General features: G+C 39.1%; 1 protein-coding gene across 10 annotated transcripts in view; it reads right to left on the minus strand.

The window, feature by feature from the left end:
* AKAP6 (A-kinase anchoring protein 6) overlaps positions 1-17,472 on the minus strand; it is a 580,300-nt gene that overhangs the window by 10,613 nt on the left and 552,215 nt on the right. The gene's annotated exons all lie outside the window — the stretch shown is intronic.

Below are 17,472 nucleotides of genomic sequence, written 5' to 3' on the forward strand. Positions count from 1 at the left end.
TGCAGCCCTACAATAACAACTATCTGAGGACTTCCTGACTCCAAGGATGAAGTAGCCCAGATTCTCTTATGCTGCTCTCTGCCTGCACAGTTGGGACCTTGATCTTCCCTTGGACTTCTTGATTTTAACCCCGCTTGGTGGAGCTTGACACATTCTGGGACATAGAAGCTGAATGGGCTCCTGGACTCTGTATTCCTCCACCATCCTCACTTGCTGGCCAGCTGTCTGGATTCATGCTAGAGCCAAGAGAGGTGATATAGGTACTGCAGGCCCTGACAGGCTCACCTACAAACAGAAACTCAAACAGAACCCTGCGGTTCAGCTTATGCTTATGCGGGGTAGCCAGGTGGATGAACAGGACTCTAGAACGATGCAGAGCGGCTGAAGTGCTGACCTGCTAACCAGCTGCATGGCCTCGGGCAAGTTGCTTAACCTTTCCAAGCAGCAGTCTCCTCATGTCACTTTTTCAAGGGGGTGAGCACTATCTATCTTTGGAGATAATTCTGAGTACTAAATGGGCTAATGCTTGTGAAGGGCTGAGGAAGCAGTCAGTATAACGCAGTTATAATTCTCAGTGCATGTGGAGAACTGCTCTAGAGTGGCCTTGAGTTAATTCATGAAGGGAGAACCCTTCTCATCATTCCTTTCAATTTGCTCTTAAAATCACAAGGGAGGGCTTCCCTGGTGGCTCAGTGGTTGAGAATCTGCCTACCAGTGTGGGGAACACGGGTTCGAGCCCTGGTCCGGGGAGATCCCACATGCTGCGGAACAACTAAGCCCGTGCGCCACAACTACTGAGCCTGCGCTCTAGAGCCCACGAGCCACAACTACTGAGCCCGTGTGCCACAACTACTGAAGCCCACGCGCCTAGAGCCCATGCTCCGCAACAGGAGAAGCCACCGCAATGAGAAGCCCGCGCACCACAACGAAGGGTAGCCCCCACTCGCCGCAACTAGAGAAAGCCCGCGCGCAGCAACGAAGACCCAACGCAGCCAAAAATAAAAAAATAAAATAAATAAATTTAAAAAAAATTATAAAAACCACAAGGGATTCATGACATGGTAGGTAGAGAGAGGTGTCCCACAGTATTAACAGGTGAGCATATTTGCATTACAATTCAGAATTATTTTAACAGTCTGGTTGAAAACCAGGCCATGATGCTTTTCTTCCTCAGGAGTGGGAAAAAGGCTTTACCAGCAGCACATTCGCAGAACTTTCCTAAGAAGTCCTCAGTCCTTCCTGAAACTAATAGTTGAAGGATACCACACAAACACATTAAGTATAAAATAACCATTGGCACTTTATTATACTGGATATGTAAGAGATTGTCTGTATAGCCTACTTAAGTTTAAAAGAGTCCAGATACAAAGTAAACATTAATTAAGGTATATTCTTAAATGTTATAACAGAATCTTCCCTGCCAACGTTACAGCAGCTAATCTAGCCCACTGGCCGTCACCACGCTCGCTTAGGTACGGGGTATGTTCACTGTGATGAATTTTTATTAGAATTTCTGTTTATTCTTTGCTTGCTGATAAAGGAAGTACTAATGACCAGTTAGTACGGCTAATGAATGTTAAAATCTTCAGCTGTAGAAACAATCAATCAGTCTAATCAAATAGTATGTTAATTTCAAATACTCTCTTGGAGACACTGTACTCTGAGAATGCTAATAAATAATTGAACTCGTCTTTCAAAGGAGTTCTCTCTGTAACTCTCTGGTTGACTTTAACATTTAGAAGCACAGATTTTCCATGAGAGTCCCAAACCCGGGGGCTCACACTAGCTGCAGGAACCTTGCCATCTGGATGTGCGCCGGGAGCTTAGCCCAAGTGATGCCTGTAATTCGGACTTGCCTTCCATGACACAGTCATTTTCTGACCAAATGCTGCCTTTATGGCTTTACAAATGCAAGCCTACAAAAGTATAAAACTTGCAGCAGCATCTAAAAGAACTAATCTTTTGCTCAATAAAGTAGAGTGGAAAATTTCCATAGGAGAAGATTAAACTTTTGTATGTAATATTGTCCTTTACCCTTCTTAATTCTTTCTTCCTATAAATCTCTTAAATTTATTGTAACTTCCAAAAAATTTCTATGTCAACTGCAGGGAATATCTGACAAGATCCATTAGAAAATCATTCAATTTAGACTTTACATTTTACATATTAAAGAAGTGCTACTCACTCTGCCCTCATTCACTTTTTTTCTGTTGTGAATTAAATTCTGTCAATATTTTCAATAAAATCTCCATTTCTTCAAGATTTAACTTCAAACATAAAACATACCTTGGGGGCAAAAAATAGGAAAAGTTTCCAAGAGGAAGGACATTACAATATTTATATAACAAAAAAGTTGTCTTTGAAAAAAAAAAAAAAAGACTTATGTACAGAGTGATGTTAACTGGCTGGAAAATTATTTGGTCAAATGCTCTCTTTGATGATAGCCCAAAATAGCCAATAATCCTCAAGCTAGTTAAGCATTTTTTGTTGTTGTTTTTTCTCTAGAGGAATTGTCTGGTACTTTTAAAAAAGTCACAAGTGTTCCTGTCTTTGATAAAGTGATAAATCAAGTATGGATTTAGAAAAAAAATCTAAGAATATTTGTGAAGCCAAGGATGGTGAGTAGTACATGAGGTTCCAATAGAGAGTCTGGCTTTCCAGAGACAATTCTGAATTAAATTCATTTGTGCAAAGTCCTTTCATTTATAAACTTGTTTCACTGGTGCAGAATTTTGGCCTAAACCAAGGGCTCTATATAAAGAATTACACACACACACACACACACACACACACACCCCTTTACAGATCTGCTCAAGACCAAGTAGAATTAATTGGTGTTACTTTATTTTTTATTCTTGGAGGCAGGTTATTTATATTAGTGTAATATAGAGAGAGAAAGTAACTAAAAAGTGGCTGGAGAAATATGATGATGATGATGAAAGAACCAATATTCCAGTTGCAGCAAGTAATACATATCTAAATTAATTTCCTTCTGTACTTGCATGACTTTGAGTTAGGTATCCCAGGATTGCATTTCTAGTATTTTCATAATATTTCAGGTTAAATGGTAGATTTTTATAAGCAATGAGAAACACATTATCAGCTAAAGAGTGGAGATGAAGGAACCTGACATTCTATAAAACAAAAACCCAACAGAGTTCTGATATAGCTACTCTGAATTCCTTTAATTTCCTTTAAAAAGTTGCAACTTTTGAAAAACTAAAGTATCTCAAAAAGACTAGGATGAACTGAATGTTCCAGTCAAACTTCTGGTGCTCAGAATGGCCGAAACCATTAGGAGGTCTTGCAATCTGTGTTCCCCTGTTTATTCTAGATCCAGGAATTTATTAAGCAACACCACTTGCAAAGCCCTGGGAGGAAAGATTTATCTGCGGAAAAGTAGAATACAACAAAAACATACAATAAATAAAAATAACAAAAACATAAACAGCATTAGCCGTAATTGAATAAAGATAAGCATATTTACCCTAGGGCAAAAAGCAGAACACAGGGAAGCCTGAGGCGGTGATGGAAACAGGGAGAAAATAATATATAGATCAGGGTGGGGGAATCCATTTAAATGAGGGGATATTCCACCCTTCATATACTCACTCTGCTTTTTTGATGCAATATTTTCCCACCCCTCCAAATGCAAAAACCAAAGTGTCTGATCATTAGATGCATAATTATTTTCCTAAATTAGACTGAGGTAGAAACTTTTTAAAAACAACATCAACAACCATAAGAAAGAGCTAGTCCTTAATAAATAGAAAGACAGCTTTTATGAGAATTCAGAGTTTGTAGTACTTTGTTGCTTGTTGGGCAGAGAACAGATTCAGAGTTAGCAAGAAAAAATATAGATGAAAAGCAAAATAGGATAAAAAGCAAAAATGTTCACTGTTTATCAACCATTTTGGGATTTGGGGCAAACAGATCTGGGTTTGAATCCTGAATATCCCCCCCTTCACAGGTTAGCGGTATGATCCTGGACGAGTTATTTAACATCTGTGTGCCTCAGTTCCACCATTTATCTATTCAAGATAATCAGAGCACATTGTGTCTATCTTAGAGACGGCTGGGAGCTTTAAATGATAAGATGTCTGTAAAGTCCTATGGGAAGGGCCTGACACACAGTAGTGGTACAAGGACTGCAGCTGTCAGCATATACTGCCTGTGAAGAGAGAGGAGGACAGTGCAGCTGACTGTTAAATAACCTTATCAAGGTTTGCATTAAGACTGGTGGTTTGGCGCTTCCCTGGTGGCGCAGTGGTTGAGAATCTGCCTGCCAATGCAGGGGACACGGGTTCGAGCCCTGGTCTGGGAAGATCCCACATGCCGCGGAGCAACTAGGCCCGTGAGCCACAATTACTGAGCCTGCGCGTCTGGAGCCTGTGCTCCGCAACAAGAGAGGCCGCGATAATGAGAGGCCCGCGCACCGCGATGAAGAGTGGCCCCCGCTTGCCACAACTAGAGAAAGCCCTCGCACAGAAACGAAGACCCAACGCAGACAAAAATAAAAAAATAAATAAATAAGTTAAAAAAAAAAAAAAGACTGGTGGTTTGTTGACTAAGCTCTTTAGTGCAACCGCATGCATGGAATCCAATGAAATCAACGTCAGTTAGGCCCCTAACTCACTCCCATTGCACTGCAAATGGGGTGTGGGTTTGTCTTTGCATGTCCTCACTGGGCTTATCCCTTAGGAATAGCCAGATGAGAAAAGACGCCTGTCCAGCCCTCAGCAGGGCCCATAGCTCAAGGACTTTCTATTTCCTGAGAATAATCTTTTTTTTCAAAAGGCAGGTCCATTGTCTGTGAAATTCTATCACAACTGACACATTAGAGCAATCAAATCCTGCTCACTATCTATCAGATTGACAATAATGTTAAAGTAACTTGTCTCAGCTCAGAAAAAGCTTTGAAATTCTATCTCACACTAATGATCAAAAACTGTTCTAGTGAATGCTCTTTTTCAATAACAAAGCTGATCAGAAACTCAAAACAGACAAGTAAAACCCAAAGTCATCTCACAAATCTCACTAAAATGAGTACTGACATGGATATATTTCCTAGTCTTGGCTACACAGATATTTCTGAATTAGCTGAAAATGAAAAATCCATTAGATGTTGTTTTAAAGTAAGTTTTACAATAGCAAAAATTGCCTTAGTTTTCAACAGGAACCAGGGACGAAAGAGAGTTCAGTGTTGAGAATCAGGGGTTTTCCTCCCACCTATAAACTTTATGAGGGCAGGGGCTCCTCTGTCCTGTCTCCACTGGTGCCCTGGCAACTAAAACCGTGCCTGGCAGGGAGCAGGTTCTCAAAAAATTATTTAATGAGCAAAGAAAGACTTGTCTGTGGTCTCATGAATTGTTGAAGAACTCTGGGGAAAGGTCCTGAGGTTTTTTTGCCATGACAAAACCACATGGAGAATTTCTGACTGTATAACTGGTACTACTGCTCAGTTATAAGAGCTAGCAGCCTCAAAAACATTATGCTAGGTGAAAGAAGTCAGACACCAAAAGCCATATATTGTCTAATTCCATTTATATAAAATAGCCAGACTAGGTAAATCCATAGAGACAGAATCAAAATTGGTGGTTGCCAGAGACTTGTGGGAGGGGAGAACGGGGAGCGATTCCTTAATGGGTGCGGGGTTTCCTTTTGGGGTGATGAAAATGTTTTGGAATTAGATAGAGGTGACGGTTATGTAACATTGTGAATGTACTAAATGCCACTGAATTGCTCACTTTAAGCGATTAATTTTATGTTATGTTAATTTCACCTCAAAAAAACCCCCAAAAAACAAAAAACCCAAAAAAACCCAAGCAAATAGTAGTCCTCAGTCCTACTGAGTTTCTGAACCTGTAACATCATCAAACATAACAGGACATCATCGCTCTGTTGAGGAACTTGCTTACAAAAATATTACAACAGATATTTCTGAACTCATTTACATCACTGTACATATATTATCAATAAAGATAATTTTTTATTACAGGCTTCTTTGTTTGGTCTGAATGCATGCTCATCATTCCCAGAAGTGTTGAAGGAGAGACCATCCTGTGTATAATACTTCTCTTAGTTCAACTTCACTCATTTCAATGCAACAGTCTCTTGAGGAGAGAGAAAGAGTGTGATTACCAGAGCCCTTATTTGCTGAACCCACTGGCAGGGTCAACAGTGACCTTCTGACAGCCCAGTCCAACTGATTCTCCTTCACCCTTATTTTACTTGATTCCTCCACAGCATTTGATTCCATTTTTCTTGATATTTTCTCCTCCTTTGATTACCTTGATGCTAAGCCTCCTTGTAAAATCCACTCAAGCCGACTGTTAAATGACAGTGTGTCCCACAGTTCTGTCTTGCTTCTTTTCACCCTACAGACTCTCCTACCATAGGTTTAGCCACATGAGGCCTGATTGTCTATTATTTTGAAGGTTGTATAGGCTACATTGAGGAGAAAGGCATTCAGAGAAAGGGCTGGAGGAGGGGGACACTGCAAGAAGAGGGAAGAGTAAGAAGCAAAGGCAGATGGGACAGAGCCTTGTGGGTACCTTCAAGGGAAGGATGAGCAACCAGCAAAAGAAACACAGGAGGAATATCCAAGTAGGACTGGTATGAAATTCTGAGAACTGAGAGAAGAATCCTTTTAAAGTAGCGGGTGGTTAAGAGTGTTATAGAAGCAGAGAAGATAAGAAGAATGGGAGGTGAGGGAAAGCCAGTGAATTAGCAAGAAGAAAGTCATTTGTTGCCTTGGAAAGGGCAGGTCCTAGAGGCTGGTGGGTGAGGAAAGGAGCACAGGATGTGCTTGAGAGTAACCTGAAGGAATCCAGGTTCCACAGTAAAGCTGCTGTTGAAATTGGGAGCCTGGTCCTACCAGGTGCTATTCACCACCTTTCTTGTCTTCTAGCACCAGTCGTGGAAGGAGAGCACAAGTGGAGAAACCGTGGAGGCCATAGAATGCACAGGAAACTCTTCAATTGTTCTAACATCTCTTCCCTCAACTTCAGACACAGTAACCCATCCTGACTCTGTATCCATTTGAAAACAAAAAAACAAAAAACTCCTATTTAATACTTTTAAGTTTGATTTTTTTGTGTGAAGAACAGGTTGCCAAGAAATGTAAGGTTCTATAAACAGGGTGATTGTAAGGCTGTAAGGAGGAATTCCATAGAAGAAAGAAGGAAACACAAATTATAAGCACTTCTTTCTGCCCTTTCTATAACTTCAGTGTCACACTACTATTTTGACCAAGAGGCAACATGTTTGTGCCAATAAATTAAAGAAATTTAGATACTGTCAAAATGTCTAAATAACTCTTAGATGCAGTAACCTCAGTGTTGGTATATTAAAGCTAGGTGGCAAAAGATGAATGCCTTGCATCAAGCTATTTTTTAAACAAATTAATTATTGTATAAATCATTATTCGTTAAGCATCCACTGTAGGAAAAAGTTGTTTTCCCACCCAACTCTGAATGTTTCATTAAAAGTATTATAACTAGAAAAATAATCTACTTCCACTGGAAAATAAATTATTTTATCTTAAATATTGCTTTATGTGCAAACATTGAAATTTTATTGTATTCAGAACAGACTGAATAGGAAAATTGGCTTATTTTTCTATTTTTAGTCACTATTCTGTTTTCCAGAAAATTTCCCCTAGAGTTGCAAGAAAGTATCTACATTTAGGATTATTTAAAAATGAATTTAAAAAACAACTTGGGAAGAGATTTTTAAATAAAAGGAATTTCTTTATCTGACCTCTTCAGTACTGTGTAGAACTGAAACCAATAAAATGAAGTACAAAAGAAAAATAAGTTCAATAAAGCTGTAAAAAACCCAACCGCAGTAAAATGGTGGCATTTTCTACATTCTGCCACATGGTAAAACTATTTGAATGACAACAGACCCACGTGCCAAGTTGCATAAACGATTTTTTCCCCTAATGATAACATCTGGCCCCATTCTTCTGTCATCATTCTGTTTGGTGTTTGCCTTTTGACTGTTAAAAGTTGACATAACATTTGAGTTTTGTGCCTTGGGATGTAATTTTTGCCTCATCTTTGCCTTAGCGAGAAGTATACTCTTGTTCCTCCCTTTATGATAAGGAGCTCCCATTAATAAAACCTACATTTTTTAAAAACCTACAAAGCATATTTGTAGTAAAGAGGAGGTGAACAGTCTTGTAAACCAGTGAAGTTTTACTGACATAGACTTAGTTTCCCAACTTTCAGACTGAATTTTAAGAACACAGATTTGTGTCATGATTCTGAGGTAGCTTCATTTACAAGGAGAGCTTTGCCAACACGCTGAAGTCTGCCTGCAAAGCCAAATATCAGCTGACAAAGTTCACTCACGTCCAGGATCAGTGTCCTTTGGGAAGTACATATCATTTGGTTGGCCAAAAAGTTTGTTTGGGTTTTTGGTACTATTTTGCGGAAAAACCCGAACGAACTTTTGGGCCAACCCAGTAGTTGAGAGAATTGTTGTGTCTTTTCACTCTCTAAAGGTCCACATTAAGAACCAACATTGTGCTATTGCTGTTTTCTTTTTTAAATTTATTATTTATTTATTTAATTTATTTTTTTTGGCTGTGTTGGGTCTTTGTTGCTGTGTGCGGGCTTTCTCTAGTTGCAGTGAGTGGGGGCTACTCTTCGTTGCAGTGTGCGGGCTTCTCATTGTGGTGGCTTCTCTCGTTGCGGAGCACAGGCTCTGAGCGGGCAGACTTCGGTAGCTGTGGCGCGCGGGCTCAGTAGCGGTGGCTCGTGGGCTCTAGAGTGCAGGCTCAGTAGCTGTGGTGCACAGGCTTAGTTGCTCTGCAGCATGTGGGATCTTCCCAGACCAGGGCTCAAACCCATGTTCCCTGCATTGGCAGGCGGATTCTTAACCACTGCGCCACCAGGGAAGTCCCAGCTACTGCTGTTTTTAATGGTTTGCTCCTCTCAGATAAATAGGGGTATGGGATTCATTTTGTTTGTTTCCATTCAATTCTAATAGTGTGATTACAACTCACCATTCAGAGAAAAAACCAAGAAAAATGTTGGAATGACCAAAAATGGTACATATCATTTTAATCTCTTTTCCATCTTATTTGTGCCAGTCAACCAAACTTGTTTCTTGCTTTTCTCAGTTTATTATCTGATTGGCCCAACGTTTAACATGATTAACAAGGAAGTCAGTTATGATTTGTTTTCTTAAATGGCTTAACCCTTGTTTATACATCTGACTTGATTTGATTTACATTTTTGTTTTAACAGCCTCCTTTAAAGACAACTGCTTTTAGACTTAAGGAGAACTGAAAAACCTCAGAATTGCTAGAATAGCTCCCTTGCGCTATACTGTTCCTTCCACAAAAATGACTGGAGAATATACAAATTACACTTTAGGCTAGAAAAGTTGCTTGAAATTTCAGGATGAATTTTCCTAGAAGGTAGTAAATGTATTTGAAGTAAGTTTCCAAGAGATTTTATACTTCTGATTACTAGAGTCCTTAGACGTGTTAAAAATGTAGAATCCCTGGGCTTCCCTGGTGGCATAGTGGTTGGGAGTCCGCCTGCCGGTGTGGGGGGACACAGGTTCGAGCCCTGGTCCTGGAGGATCCCACATGCCGCGGAGCAACTAAGCCTGTGTGCCACAACTATTGAGCCTGCGCTCTAGAGCCCATGAGCCACAACTACTGAGCCCTCATGCCACAACTACTGAAGCCCACGTGCCTAGAGCCCGTGCTCCGCAACAAGAGAAGCCACTACAATAAGCAGCCTGCGCACTGCAACGAAGAGTAGCCCCACTCGCCGCAACTAGAGAAAGCCCGTGCACAGCAATGAAGACACAATACAGCCAAAAATAAAAATAAATAAAATAAATAAATTTATTTTAAAAAAATGTAGAATCCCTGGGGGATTTTCTTTTTTGAGATCTCAAGGGAAAAATAGTAATGATTCTGAGCTCCGATTAGATTTAAAAACTCAGTCTTCATTGGAATAGAAGCTCTGGTCCTGGGTTGTCATGAAGGAGGCTCTTGAGGGTTTTAAATGTTGGGACCTTAATTCAAACTGTAACCCAAATCAACGGTTCCCAAATCAAAGAAATGTAAATTTCATTCTATGGGAGAAAATATTTGCAAATGAAGCAACTGATAAAGGATTAATCTCCACAACATAGAAGCAGCTCATGCAGCTCAATATCAAAAAAGCAAACACTCCAATCCAAAAATGGGCAGAAGACCTAAATAGACATTTCTCCAAAGAAGATATACAGATTACCAACAAACACATGAAAGGATGCTCAACGTCACTAATCATTAGAGAAATGCAAATCAAAACTACCATGAGGTATCATCTCACACCGGTCAGAATGGCCATCATCAAAAATTCTACAAACAATAAATGCTGGAGAGGGTGTGGAGAAAAAGGAACCCTCTTGCACTGTTGGTGAGAGTGTAAACCGATACAGCCACTCTGGAGAATAGTATGGAGGTTCCTTAAAAAACTAAAAATAGAACTACCATACCACCCAGCAATCCCAATACTGGGCATATACCCTGAGAAAACCATAATTCAAAAAGAGTCATGTACCACAATGTTCACTGCAGCTCTATTTATAATAGCCAGGACATGGAAGCAACCTAAGTGTCCATCGACAGATGAATGGATAAAGAAGATGTGGCACATATATACAATGGAATATTACTCAGCCGTAAAAAGAAACGAAATTGAGTCATTTGTAGTGAGGTGGATGGACCTAGAGACTGTCATACAGAGTGAAGTAAGTCAGAAAGAGAAAAACAAATGCTGTATGCTAACACATATATATGAATCTAAAAAAAGAAAAAAAATGGTTCTGAAGAACCTAAGGGCAGGACAGGAATAAAGACACAGACATAGAGAATGGACTTGAGGACATGGGGAGGGGGAAGGGTAAACTGGGACGAAGTGAGAGAGTAGCATTGACATATATACACTACAAAATGTAAAATAGACAGCTAGTGGGAAGCAGCTGCATAGCACAGGGAGATCAGCTCAGTGCTTTGTGTCTACCTAGAGGGGTGGGAGGGAGACGCAAGAGGATATGGGGATATATGTATACGTATAGCTGATTCACTTTGTTATACAGCAGCAACTAACACAACAATGTAAAGCAATTATACTCCAATAAAGACGTTAAAAAAAAAATTCATTCTAGAGGAAAAATGATCTCAAAATGTGAATTCACTTTGTAAATTAAAAAAAAAAAGAATATTAGAGGCTTAGGGTCACCTTAATCCCTTAAAATCCTTTTTCAATGTAACAAATAACCAAAAATAATTTCAAACCCCGAACTCTTCAGATATGGGCCCTTGAGCTGGCAACTAAGAGAATATACTGAGTTTATAGTCCAGAGAGGCAAGACACTGATGGCCAGTGGAGCTAATTACCTGGGCCAGACCTGCTCAATTTACTACTCCAAGCACGTGACCATGGTGGCATTTGTGACATCTCTGCTTTCCTTGCAGTCAGTGTAGACTGAGGCATACTTTGACTACAGAAAGCTTGGCTACTTTTTTTTTTCCTTAATAAATGGCAAGTAATCAGGAAAATATAAAGCCAGGTGACCTCCACCTCCTACCAAATCAACAATGTTTTTCAAAGGCCTACTCCATGCAAGACATTCTCCTGGCAGATATCATTGCTGTTATTAGGAAGAATGGGGAACACTTAGATAAACAGGGATCCCTTATGTTTATCTACGGATAGGTTCTACACTAAGGTAACAGAGAGTTTGTTTTTTTCCTCCAAAATTAAAGTCCCCCCTCCCACAAAATTAACCATTTTCCCTCATTATTCAGTAAAACCACTAGATGAGCTCTGACTCCATAAACTTTAGGAACTCGTTTATTATGTTGTCTGATCAGACCTTGCGTTTATTTACACAGTGTACCCATAAAACCCAGCTTTCATTAGTACTGGGGAGGCATAGCCCTGCTTCCTTTGCTGGGGAAGGTGAAGCTGGAGAAGATAATTAACCATGAAACAATAAGGAGGCTTGCTGGGTAAGCAGTAGTGTGAAAACAGTTACTCCTCACAAAAGAGGGGAAATTAGCTTGCTGGATAAAAAAGGAAGTGTCAGATTGAAGACTGAAAGGCCTGCCAACAGAAGTAGATAGCTCTATGCATCATTAATGAAATTTTTTAACACTTAAACGCCACAGCTGTCCACATTTAAATGCATGTAAATGCCATGTGTTTCCCGAGATTAATATGCATGTTAAAATATTTCTTTCCCCTTAAACTTCTAGATGTTGTCTCTGTCTATTTCGTTTCACCTACTTCCTTTCCAAGGATAAAAATACACTCGCTTTCTCAGCATTGTGTCCTCATTTCCAAAGCCCACGTACACCAGGCATCCTGGAGATGGGCAGTGTGCTCATTATATTTTAACAAACACATTATTTTATATTCATAATACCGATATTTTTGTAAACAGAACGTTTGTTTTGATTTTGCTGCTTCACAGAGCGAAGACTTACGATGTGCGTTTCCTTTCAAAACTTCCTCCTGGAGCATTCGTGCTCCCTGAAGCAGCCCCATTTTGGCAGAAATTCAGTTCTGTGCAGTGCCAAAAGAAATAGAATAAACAAACACTGCTCCACGCAGCTGGCGAGATAATTTACATATTACTGCACACCAAACATGAAGACCTGAATATGGATTAGAGCTACGGTGATGACACAAATGTCATATAGATAAAGAGAAACAAAATCCAACACATTGTTGTTTATTTTACCACTGCTACTGTGTGAGTGTCACTCAGAAAGGAGAAAAAAAAAAAAAAAAAAAAAGGAAGAATTGCTTTTTGAAAATTGGACTCCCTTCCTTATTTGAAGTTGGTTCTTTCAGACTGTAAAACAAGAAAAGAGCAGAAGGGCGTGGGTTATTTTGGATCCCCTAATATTCTGTCCTTTTGTTCTGTAACAAACCCATTTTAATGTGCATCAGTTTGGATGAGGTGGGTTAGTGATCTCACAAGAACAACCTTTAATATACAGAGACACCTGAATTCCTCTCTAGCCTTTTCTCCACCCTTGACAATTTCAGTTGAGCACTGCTCTTTAACTGACAGCTTAAGTTCCATGAATGGAATCCTTGGTTAGAGAGGTCCAGCAGGCCATTTGGGCCCATTAAAGCTCCATCAGGAAACAACATCCAGTGGACAGGACTTGCCTAGAGTTCTCAGCTAACTTGTCTTTATTCTTGAATGTCAGTTGACCCTTCTCGTCCATATCTAGATGTATAGGTGTCCTAAGGAAGAAGGGACATCTCTCTGGATGTTTATTGCTGTAAGTCTTTTTCTAGTCCTTGGGGATGACAAGAGCTATAAAAAGAGCTAAGGAAGTAACATAACAAATGATGATGGTGATATGGTAAGGAATAAAGAGAAGGTAAAATATTTGAGCTTCCACCAGATAAAGAATTCTTTATCCTGCATTGGACAGGGTTGACTTTTCTTTACCTGCAAAAACTGCTCTTGAAATGGGATTATTTTAGGAGCGTCTAGCTCTTTAATCTTTAGAAGTAATTGTCACTATCCCTACTCTTGCTTAAGTGTAAAAACAAAGGGAGAAATCAGGGCCATGTGAGAGAATCTAGTTAGATATCATTAGAGTTTAACAGTCAAGGAATGTGTTTTAACGCTCAAGAAACAAACCATTTCAGAACAGTCAAGGGAGCTGGAGTTATTTTACCAGCTGAGGAAAAGGCTATATTGGGACTTATTTTCTATAGCATTTCGGAAGTTACTATGACTAGAACAATGAAAAAGTTCTCTATTTCCAGAACTCCAAACTCAAGAAATGGAATTACATTGCAACAGGAAAAAGTAGTTAAGATATAACAAAAGGATTTTTTATTAAAAGGGCAACAGAACATTCTCATAGACCCCCATGACAGTTTGGGAAAAATCTATCCCTAGACTTTTTTAAAAACAGAAGAAACAACAACATGTTCAGGATGATCCTACATACCACTTTCAAACCAAGGTTCCTAAAATAAATCCTTTCATTGCATTACTCCTCTCACTAAAACAAAACAAAACAAATAAACAAACAAACAACTTTCAATGGTCATTTTCTCTTCAAATTATTCTGACCTTTTTTTTTTTTTTTTTTTTTTGGCTGCTCCATGTGGCATGCGGGATCTTAATTCCCCAACCAGGGATCGAACCCGTGCCCCCTGCATTGGAAACGCAGTCTTAACCACTGCACTGCCAGGGAAGTCCCCTGACTGACTTCTAAGGCATTCCTTAATCTGGTCATATAAAAATGACTGAAATTTAATTTAATGTTCCTCCAAAGCTGACCTTCACTATAGTAACAGCCTCAAGAATATTCGCTGCTCACATATGTTACCATGCCTATGTTCTTAGTAGGTATTCAATAAATATTTTTTGATTGAATGAAAGAATGTGGTTTCTATTGCCCTCACCAAACATCTCAAAATTCAGTCTGAAACTCCTCTATAAAGATTCCTCTGAATACTCAGCCCTCAGTGATTTCCCTCTCATTTGATTCTTACACTAGTAATAGAACCACACAATTTATATTAACATTTGTTTATTTGTTCAACAAATGTTCATTAAATACTTACTACATAGTACTGCCCAAGCACTGAGCAGATATAAATGTGAACTGAGCACAAACTCACCTCTCAAGTATCTTGCAGCTTTGCATTTAGTTTTCTAATTGGTACTGTCATTTTCAGCCCAAACACAGCTTGGAATAATTATTGTCTCATATATGTCAATATTGTCTTACTATATCACTCCATATAGCTTGCAAACTCCTTGAGACTGAAGGTCATGTCCTGAGCTACTTCTGTATAGATAAATCTCAGAACTCTGCTGAGCACAGAGCAGGTACTCAAGGGGCACTTGATGATTATCTGCCAATAGGTTCAGTTCCTTCCAATACCATGACCCAATGGAATCAGACAACAAACCATCTTGGCAAATAGGTTAAATATTCAGAATCCAAAACTTGCATAATCAGGAGTGATACACTGATGGTATTATGGCTTGGGAAAATATTTAATCTATATTAAAACAGCTTTAGTTACTCTGACTTTAGGCCTATGGGCCTGCTCGTACTATTTTGCACTACTACACTCCTCTATGCAAAAATCAGCTTTTTCAATATTGGTGTTTCAATTTTAACCCCCTGGATAACTAAACATTGAATCTTTTCTTCGATATGCAGCAAACTTAGTCATTTATACGTTAAAAAAATCATAAGCATAATTCAAGTGAAACAACAGACCTAAAATATTAGCCCTGTATAAAAAAGAAAATTAGAGTAAATCTGATCTTTCTATAGTGGGATAAGAAAATTATTTGACCCCAGTGGCATTTCCACTTAGATGTTTTCTCTTCAATCAAAATTTAAATGTGACTATTGCTTCATGATCAGTGGGTTGGTATTGAGGCTTAATACCTATTATTTCTAGACCTGTGTTTCCCAATCTTTTTCAAGATATGACATATAGAAAATGCTAATATAGACTTACATACTGGGAAGGAAGGAGAGGTTGCTCATTGCAAAAGGCAAATAAATGGCTTGGACTCCTCCCAGGCCCCACCTACCCTCCTCCCCACACCAGGAGGGATAAGGATTTCAATATTTTAATTCATCTCTAACTGATTCAGCATACATGGAAGGGCAGTTATACATGAGATAAATATAATTAGAGGTTTTTCTGGTTAAGAAAGCCATAAACATATGAGAAGGTAGAGAGGTAGGTAAACGAAGACTGAATTAATGGCTGACTAGTGTAGAAAGAAAAAAAAATTATCATACTAAAGCAAGTTATTATGAACTTTTTCAACAACTTCATTCATTCATCCAATAAATATGTATTCAGCAAATTTAGTCAACACATATTTACTGAATGCTCAGTACTGAATAAGACAGACAAGATTTAGTTTTCAGACATAGTGAGTGAGATCACAATCTGTGCTAAAATAGAAGAGGTGGTCTTGATCTACTCTAGGAGGTCAAGAAAAAGTTGCCTGAGGAAGTGGTTCTTGAGCTGTTTTCTGAAGGATAATACAAACTTTCTGGGAGTGAACTCCTGGTATGGGTGAGTGGTGAAGGCGGAAGGAACAAGGCACTTAGGCAGGGGGGAGCATGCTGCATTTGAGGGCCTGACGGCAGAAAGTGGGTCTGGTCTGCAGGGAGAGGATATGTGACTGCTCTGGAGAAGCAGGCAAGGTGGCATCAGATTAGCATTTTTAAAAGATTACACAGGCTACAGTGTAGAGAACGAACTGGAAAGGGGGCAAAAGTTGGTTTGTGGAAAGCAGTAGTTGAGGCTACTGCAGTGATACAGGTAGAATAAGAATAATAACAACTAACACTTATTGAACACTTTCTCTGTGCCAGGTAATAGTATCCTAAAACACTTCATGAGAGAGGCTAGTAGCTTGGACTAAGGTGGCATACAGTTAGGGAAAACTGGATGGACTTCAGAGCCATTTAGAAAGAAAGACCAATAAGCCATGAAAAAATTTCTGAAAAATCATGATTTTTTAATGGTTCTAAATATTCCATCAATTTACTAAAATGTTTACTTAAAATATATATTATTCAAAATCCCTATTGTTTCCCATTATGTTTGGTTTTGTAAATAAAACATGACAGGCATGTTCTGATAAAAAGCTCAGATTATCTTCTGAAAGCAAATTCGAGAAGGATAAAAACTAGGCCAAAGGGCATGAACACTTTTTAGGATATTGATAAATAGCTAAAGATTATGCCAGTTGGCAACCCATTCTCACCTCTCTAACAGTGGAATTTGTCATAAATTTTCCCTCTTTCTGACGGGTGAAAAAATAACAACTGACAAACTGTGTTACTTTGCATGTCTTTCATTACTACTTAGATTGGTTATCCATTCAATGGTTTAGTAACCATCTGTATTTATTGCTTTGTGAATCACTTAATCATGTCCTTTGCCCACATTTTTTCTTTTTTGATATTTAAAACTAACTGGATGGACAATTATTGGGGCAAGGTTTAGGTAGTGTGAAAGGACTTCAATCTAAAATGGAACTGGAGGATATAAAATGGAAAATCTCATGCACACTCCTTCAGAAGAACAGAACTTAATAACTGAGAGACTAATTTCCCTGTAAATGCCCAATTTACAGAGGATCCAGACTTACCTCCTGATCAATGAAAATCCACCAAGAATATCTCCCCATCCTCAAGCCAATGGACTTACTGCTTGGACTCTGGCTCCCTGCACATAAATAGAGCCTGCCCCAAACTCTCAATGGACCTGCCTGTAGCTTGCTACAGCATGCCTTTCCTGAATTGCAATTTCTCTGTTATTCACAAATAAACTCAATTTCTAGTAATTCAAGCTTGCCTCAGTTTACCTCCTTATTTAGGTTGGTAGTAGTCAGAGCGGGACCAGCCTATGTAGTCTTGGAAGATTATGA

The sequence above is a fragment of the Eschrichtius robustus genome, chromosome 1, assembly GCF_028021215.1.
Source record: "Eschrichtius robustus isolate mEscRob2 chromosome 1, mEscRob2.pri, whole genome shotgun sequence".
Lineage (NCBI taxonomy): Eukaryota > Metazoa > Chordata > Mammalia > Artiodactyla > Eschrichtiidae > Eschrichtius > Eschrichtius robustus.